The sequence below is a fragment of the Lycium ferocissimum genome, chromosome 5 (assembly GCF_029784015.1).
Source record: "Lycium ferocissimum isolate CSIRO_LF1 chromosome 5, AGI_CSIRO_Lferr_CH_V1, whole genome shotgun sequence".
Lineage (NCBI taxonomy): Eukaryota > Viridiplantae > Streptophyta > Magnoliopsida > Solanales > Solanaceae > Lycium > Lycium ferocissimum.
In genome coordinates this window covers 25767825-25776740 of record NC_081346.1, presented here as the reverse complement: position 1 = coordinate 25776740, position 8916 = coordinate 25767825, and the positions used below count along the sequence as shown (strand labels likewise).

At 37.3% G+C, this 8916-nt stretch overlaps 1 long non-coding RNA gene across 1 annotated transcript; it reads left to right on the top strand.

The window, feature by feature from the left end:
• Positions 1-2522: 2522 nt before the first annotated feature.
• Positions 2523-8652, top strand: LOC132056602 (uncharacterized). Its single transcript, XR_009414857.1, has 3 exons — positions 2523-2918; positions 3034-4803; positions 7977-8652. It is a non-coding gene; the product is annotated as an uncharacterized LOC132056602 (long non-coding RNA).
• The last annotated feature ends 264 nt before the right edge of the window (positions 8653-8916 follow it).

The window sequence follows — 8916 nt, the reverse complement described above, 5'->3', positions numbered from 1 at the left end:
TTATTTTTTATTATATATATATATATATATATTTTTTTGGTTTTACTTTGTTATTATTAGTTTACATGTATTATTCTTACTTATTTTTTGTGTTTTTTGTCCTTTTTATAGGATTGTTTGAATAGCCTTGTTGAAGAATTGGATTGAAATGCAATATATAAAGTTGTTGATAGTTTAGTTCGTGTACATGATGAAATCAAGTCATGTGTAGCAGCTGCTGAAAGTGTCGAAAGGACTTAGTTAGAAAGTAGAATTGATAGTTTGGAAAGTAGATTTGTTTCTGTGCTATTGAGAGTTTAGTTCGAGTCCATCGTGAAAACAAATCATGTTTAGCTTGTGGGTCTGGTAAAAGACAATCAGTTTTAGGTGATTCAGTGAATGATGAGGTCAAGTTAGATCAACATTTTCAAGAAGATTTGCAGCAATTTCCGAAGGATACGCATTGTAAAGCAACTTCTGCGACAAATGAGCCTGCCCCCATGCTGCATATTCTTTGTGATGCTGCTGCTTCTACATCAAGTCAGTTGTCTGAGAAAACTCAAACACTTTCTCAGGTCAAAATGGAAATTACAAAAGAAAAGGAAGAGCGTGCAACACGTCATGCATCAATTATTGCAAAACTAGATGAGGTAGTTAGATGCAGCATTGTTGATTTGAAGACACCTGCTTCTAATGAAGGGCTTTCGTCACAAAATCTATATGAACTAGCAGCAGCTGATGAATTTCCTAGTAAATGTTAGAGATGTGAAGATGGAAACAAAGATGATTATGGTTTTCCTTGTTGGGAGTTGATTACACCGGAAGATAGTCTAGTTGAGAAACGGTTGAGTTCTGGGACTGATATGTCTTTGTACTACGGAAGAATTAGGAAAGTGAATTGTTGTTGTTTTCTTTTTATATTTTTTGTGTTATGCATAGCACAATACTGTACACCTATTTGTGTATTTATGAAGGCAAGTGTTATGTTATTATGTTTTCCTTTTTCCAATGATGTATATTGGTTTATAGTCTTCAAGTCTAGTTTTTTCTATATGTGTATAGAAGGGCATCCAGATGATTCAACTTATGCTTTAAGCTATAACTTTTCCAAAGCTCCCTAGTGTATTTCTACCTGAACCGACAGACTTTGGAGTTTTTTTTGTCTATACGCGTATAGAAGTGCATGCAGATGATTCAACTTATGCCTTAAGGCATAAAATTTTCAAACTCCCTAGTGTATGTTTGCCTTATCTGGCAAACTTTGGGTCTTTTCACTTTTTAGTGAACTCGTACAATAATAAATGTGTTTGTTACTACTCACCATGTAGCCACACCCTTATCTTTTAAAGGTGTACACCCACTTCCTTCATCTTTTCGAAATGTATACACGCGTTCTTTTACCATTTACTTTAAACAATTCATCATGTGTAAATTGAAACTGCTTTCTATTTAAAGAAAAAATCCATCTTTTTTGGATTTACGTATAGTAAAACTAATATTTTGCAGTGAGTTTCATCCCTCTTTATACCTTTTTTTTTTGTGGTTTTATGTCACTGCTACATGAGTGTATAAAATACTTTTACTTTTTGGGTGTAATCTAAGTTATGCCTCTTCAGGCAGAACTTTCATTTTGGTCACACATAAACTCTGCCTAAAGGCCTAATTTAGTGCATGTGAGAATTTTAATCCCTGTGCACGTGGGTAGCTTTAAAGTTTTTTGTGAGATATATAAGTTGCCTGCTCTTTCATTTTTTTCTTCATTTTACAATTCATTTTCTCAATTTTGAAAACTCTAGAAGCAATTTGGTGTTTGTGACGGTTTTCAAGTTCCATTTTCACTTTCAAAGTTGAATTCTCTTATTGAAGTTCCATTTGAAGTGTTAGCTTCCCTTAATAGTTATGTTTTGTGATATTTTTTCTCCTTCAACTGTTTGTGTATGTGTTTTAATATTTATAGAATTTTGTTTGTGGTTTTTTTTTCATTGTTTTTTCAAAATGCATCTGTTTATCCTGATTTTTTAATGGGTATGTGTTGGAGTTTTTTGTGGGGTTTTATTTTGTGTTTTTATGTCTAATTGATATTTTTTTTTTCTTTTCTAATTTCAGTGTCTTAAATCATAAGTGACAACGATGATGACATTCTATCCACCCGAATGATTGGCCACATATTATTGTTGCGTGGAGAGGGGATGAAAGTTTTATTAAGACTGTAGAGGAATTTCTATCAAAAGCGCGTCCTTTTGGAAAAGTTATGCAGTTGAACAATGTGACGCTGTCTAGAGTCCTGTTGACTTGTCTTTTGTTGTCGGAAGTTCGCACTACTGAATTCAATGTCATGTGTTTTAATTTGAATGGGAAGGTTGTGAGATTCATAGAGGCAGTGTTTAAGAGAGCCACTGGTTGAGGTATATATTTCAGGAAACGGATGACAATTATCTATTGAAAAAGCATTTTCAAATTGAGGAAGGTAAAAAGAATTTGGACATGAATAAGGTAAGGGCTATGATGAAAAATCCTGGTAGGATAATTGAGACAAACCTTGATGCTGTGATACTAGTTGAGGTATATATTCAAGGTCGTGTATAATTTGGTGGTAGAGATGATTAGATTGTGCAGTGGAAGCATATTGTTTATATAGAGAATATTGAGTTATTTGAGCAGTATAATTGGGGGTCTGAGTGTTTTTCTGAGCTTTTCAAATCACTCAGAAGTATTTTTGCACAAGGGCCAAAAACGCCCCAAAGAATTATCATCTTGTTGGGTTTGTCCATGCTTTTATGATTTGGGTCTGGGCTAGGTGGAAATTGTATAGCGATACAAATTGTGAGGTTGTTGGCAAAGTTGAAGAACCTACTATGCTATCATGTGTCCACACAGGGCGTGCTCCATAATTTTCTACTTTAAAAAAGTTGCTTTTCGATGAAGAGAACTATAAAAAGGTAATGGTTCTTTACATTTCTTTTATCATCTTTTACTATGTTTTTCCAGTTCAATTCGTTTTATGTTTGCTGTGCTTCTTATTTATTGTTGTCTGTTCTTTATTTGAATGGCGAGATAAAGGAGTGGTTGATCGAGGCCATAAGAAAAATGCTCAAAATGTCAATCAAAGCTCTTCTCTAGAGCGTCGTGTTGAGATACGTATTTTGTGTTTTTTTTTGGGCTATTGTTGTATTTTCTTTTGAATCTCATTTTCTTTAGATGTGTCCTTTTTTTTTTCTTCTGAAATTGAAACTTTTCCTTTATAGGCATAACTTGTGTAATAGTTGTAGAGTTTTGTTAATTTGTGAATTTGAAACTCTGCCTCTACAGGCATAACTTTTGCATAAAACTTGTATAGTTATATTAACTTCTGAAATTGAAACTTTGCCTCTATATGCATAAGTTGTGTATACTTTGCCTGCCTCTATAGGCATAACTTTGTGTAACACTTATATAGTTTTATTTAACTTGTGAATTTGATACTCTGCCTCCATAGGCATACTTTCGTGTAAAACTTGTATAGTTATATTAACTTCTGAAATTGAAGTTTGCCTCTATAGGCATAAGTTGTGTCCAGTTTGCCTGCCTCTATAGGCATAACTTTTATGTAACACTTGTACAGTTGTAGTTAACTTCTGAAAATGGCACTTTGCCTCTATAGGAATAAGTTGTTCTCTTTTAAAGTTTGTAATTTATTAAAACTTTCCTCTATTTGTTTTTTGTATAGTTTTTGGAGAAAGTTTGTGATAGAAAATTGGACAAGATTTTGGATAATCAAAAGAAGGAGAAGCAACGTATGGATCGACTAATTACTGCTCTTAAAAAACCAGGTTTAATTTTCCAATCGGAAAGCGCTAGCGGTGCTGATGATGTTTCTCAACATTTTGATCATTTAATAGTGTCTTCACCTATCGAATAGGGTAGAAAGAGGACAACAAGATATGTTGCTCGACATTCCGTTGTGCAAAAGTACGGTTCAAGAGACTGCTGATATTGAACAATCATCTGTTTCAGTTTTTGGTGATAGGAGTTCTGTGGATGGCACAGGATATGCTACTGAGGGTAGGTAACTAGCTAATTTGGAAGGTTTGCAAGCGATTTCTACTGAAGTAGTCACTCATGGAGTTAATTTGGATGATCTTCCCTGTATTCATACTGAACAAGGAATTAAACAAACTGATGTAGCTTCTCACAGTGCAACAAGAAGTGTTGTTGCATATAAGAGAAAATGTTTGCGCAAGAAATTCCACGCTCTACTCCTCGTTCCGACGTACAGGCGCAGAATGAAGTGGTGTATTCTCCTAAAACAAGGGTTGAATCTTGTGTCCTAGTTATTTGAGATGGAACAAGAGAAGAGGTTGATCCGTTTTTGTTGGATCCTCTTCAAACTTCTACTGTGCTAGGTGATACAGAATTATCATCTCAGCAAGGTGAATCTTCTATTGGAGATGGCAGAAGAGAAGACAGTGATTTATTGATGCCGGATCCTACTCCTCAAACACCATCTCAACAAGTTGAATCTTTTGTTGGAGAACAAAGAATAGAAGTGTGCGATTCAGTGGTGTCAGATCCTATTGAAACAACTACCAAAGCACCTGATACTAAACAAGCATCTATGAAGTTCAATCTCTTGTTGAAGATGGAACAAGAGAGGAGGGTTATTCAAATCCTCTTTAACCAACTACTGTGCCATCTTATACGGTAATGGTATTGGAAGAAATTGGATCTCCTCTTGGAGATAGAATAAGAGTGGCTAGTGTGCCAGCTGATATGGTAATGGCATCTAAAGAAATTGAATCTCTTGTTCGAGATAGAATAAGGGAAGCTAGTGTGCCAGCTGATATGGTAATTGTCACGACCCAAATCAGGCTCGTGCGGGCACCTACTTTCCCACCTTGGTAGGCGAACCCTCTCGTTTATATATCATTCCAATCACATAACTTTCCTTTCAAAAGCATTTGGAAATTAAGAAAAACAACGGAATTTCATTTATAAATACTAACTCGAATGTTACATAATTTGACAATACATTTTTACAGACTCGATAAAATTTTCCCATGACCTGGTCTAGACTAATACAACAACGACTAAGTAAATTTCAGAATGATATCATATTCTAAGACTCAACCTCCAATCCCGGAATGAAATGGGAGGAGGCCTTCCAAAGAAGCACCGCATAACTTCCACATATACTTCGATCAATCACTTGAAACAATCTACACCCAAAAGGGTGTAGCAAGTGCAATATCAGTACAGACATGGGTACTGAGTAAGTATCATAGGCCGACAACGGTTAGTAGTACATATTGGTAAACAATTCACGAATAACAAGGATAATCACCATATCAACTCACATATCCCAAAAACAATAGATCACAACTTCAATATAATTAGGTCACAACTAATCTTTAATGAATTATAAGCTGGCCAAACCTCCATACAAGTTCTCAATGTCCTTACCATTCTTAAGTCGCTCGTTCGTGTTTTAGGAGCGAGCTCTTTATTACGACACCTTAGGGTCCACCTTGCTTAACACAATACACTAATAGTTTTAGACTAATTTAACAGGCACAGGTCAACAATATAAGTCACAAGAATCGAGTCCAAATGTTCATCATTACCTATGTATAGCATCTAAACCCCATATGATAAGTCTGAGTACTTCCGGTCCAACCAATCACTATGTTAGAGTCATTACAAAACAGAATCATCAATAACACAATCGTCATAATACAGTCATCACGACATCTCACTCAAGTCATAATGCAATGCAGTGCAATAACGGTATGAATGTGATGTCATGCCATGCTATGCAAATGAGGTGTACACATGCACTCCGGACGGAAATATCGACATCTCGGTAGCACAACCCAGTGTGACTCGCGAAGTCTAAGTGCTACCTGTCCCGGATCTTTGCCAAACAGATAGACGGGACTCTGGCTAATTGCTCACAGGGGGAGTCTCACCGGCACCATTCTGGGTGACTCACGGATCCCATGCACTAACAAATGATTCCAGAATAACATCGGAATTGGCCATGCAACAATGATACCCGAATATAACCATCGGACATCAGCCTCCTCACAATCACTCAAAAGAGTTGTCAAATATTAGTTTCATAAATCAACGATTCTAATTGAACCTCGGACATCGGCCTCCTCACAATCACTCAAGGAAAAGAGTTTATCAAGTATCAGTTTCATATAAACAACGATTCTTGAATGGATCTTCAGACATCAACCTTTTCACAATCACTCAAGCAAAAGAGTTTATCAAATATTAGTTTCGCTCAATCAACGATACCGGTTCATCACTGGATATCGACCATGCATGATAAATATGAGAGAATGCGTGCAATGCATATGTCAATCACCAATAGTCAATCTCAATATCACAAATAACACAACGGTTATGTCAACAACGTATCACATCACCATACCAACAGTGGGCACGCCCACAATGTATCCAAGTACAAATACCAACAACGGGTATGTCAACCTTATCCGAACCAGGACAACAAGCAGAATTTGATATCTACCAACTACACATGGCATTAAGCCAACACAATTGAACAATCAAACATACATAACGAGATGGCTAGCCCCAACAAGCATCAAGTCAATCATTTAACATACGGTATTACCATTTCCCTAATCAACATATTTGCTTAGGATAAGAATCTCACCCTACACTCGAATCACTCGTCACCGTTTAACTAGGATATCATTCACTATCGTGATTCATTTTATATTCCCTGCTAGCGCTTAGATTCATACAATAATCTCATCGATAGGCATAATTAGATTCCGTCCACTACTCCTAAGTCACATAAATCCATCGATAATCAACAAGGCCACATCAATACCTAAGGAGTCTACAGGCCACAAGCCCGAACAAACAAGTCGCACACAACAACACCATCCTAAATTTCCATCCCAAACCTCCGATTCCTATACATGCATTCTCCGTTTCTTCTACACAACAATAAGGAAAACTAACCGGAGTCTATCGAAAGGAAACCATAACCTACCTCATGGCAGAGTGGGTGCCACGAACATCCAATGACGCCTCAATTAATCACCACCGTGTAATCGATATGAAAAGCTCGGAGACAACCATGAGACTCAAGAGTAGAATTCACCATTAGGGTCCTTCCCAAAGACTTCGAAAATGCTAAGGTAGACATGGAATTTTATCCTACCTAAAAACTCACTATCACAACGCTAGTTGATAAATCATCCTTCATTTTCATCCTTCATTTAGGACATTCATGACCCTACTCAAGTTACTGATTTGGTCAAATTGTCATTTTAGGCTTATTTCAAGAAACCCATTTCTAAGATCTAAAATAGAGACCCATATGTATTTTAATGGGATCGGTGAAGGATTAGGTTGGGAATCATGTTAGGATGATGAGCATAGGAAAATATTCCAAGGACTTTTATATCAAGAAGGACAAAGGTTCATCATTTGGAATTTAAGAGATTTGAGCTACCCATTTGTGATTCTAGACAAGGATCCTTAAAAAGAATCAATGTTGGGAGAATGGATGGAAGAGGTTAGGAGGATAATCTTTCCCAAGGAAGTATCATTTTTACTCCAAAATTACTCCAAAGACGGTTGGACCCTCTAGGGTTTTGAGAAATGAAGCTAATTCCCAAAATGTCACTTAAATAGGTGGAATCACTGCTCATGACCGCTGCGGCGGTCTCGTCACTGCTTCGACGGTACCACTTCTGCGTCAAAAGTGACGCTGAGGCGGTCGAATGGAATTCTCTGCCCTGCCGCTTTTGCGGCAGACAAGCTGCTAGTATGGCACCGCTGGGGTGATGTGCATGCCGCTAAAGCCGTCAAAGCTGGGCTTGGGGGCCCCGATCTAATTCTTTACGTGCAAATCATACGATTTTTCGATTAAGTTAACGGTTCCCAAGTTGCAAGGGAAGGCTCAAGCATGTCTTCGGGAGCCGGTGTCACGAATATTTCAAAATTCACCGTAAAGACAGAACGGGTCGTTACAGTAATGGCATATGAAGAAATTGAATCTCCTGTTAAAGATAGAATAAGATAAGCTAGTGTGCCAAGTGATACGACAATGACATCTAAACAAATTGAATCTCCTGTTGGAGATAGAATAAGAGAAGAGAGGTGATCCATTGGTTTTGGATCATCTTCCTGAATTGGTTGAAGTTCAAGTCACCGGTGATGTGCTTGAAAATGTTGAGTGTTCAACGGTTGAAGATAAATCAGTGAATTTGCCTGATGAATAGTCTAATGAGGGTGGTCAAAAGTCACAGATTATCTTCGCTGGTGTGGTACACGAGGAGCCTCTTGAATTCGTTATTCCGTTGAGAAGGGAACCTGTGCGGCATACTTAGGGGGTACTCCTAGGGAGTCTGTTCATTGTGATGCAGGGATTGATACTCCCAACCCTAGCAAGGATTTCCTAATGTTGAATTAGAACAAATTATGGATCTCGCTTCTTGTGCCGTGGAATCGGCTTCTAATATTCAAACCCCTCTTGTTGTGCAACAAGCACATCGACAAGAGAAAGTATTCTCTTCATTGAAGACAAGAGGTCAGAGAAAAAAAGGGCAGTAGTCGACACCCCTCCACCTAGGTGTATGCTTCTACTGATTACAATAATCTCCCTCATGGTTTTCGGAAAGAGAGAGGCGACTGGGACGATGGCTACAAACGAATAATTCTACCCTCCTCAAGTGATCTTAGTTACTGAAAAGCTTAAATTGGGCGATTTTGTACCCTCTTTAAGGATGTTTGTTCTAGAAATGTACCATGACATGTATGCACTTGATGATGAGGTTCGTGATGGTCTTTTTCTTTCTTGCTTTTTGTTTCTTTTGTATTACTTGTTGATTTTTTTTTTCTTTACCCCTGATTTGACTTTGTATCTTTTGATTTTTTACTTGATGTAGCATGTTAATGTGATGATGTACTATT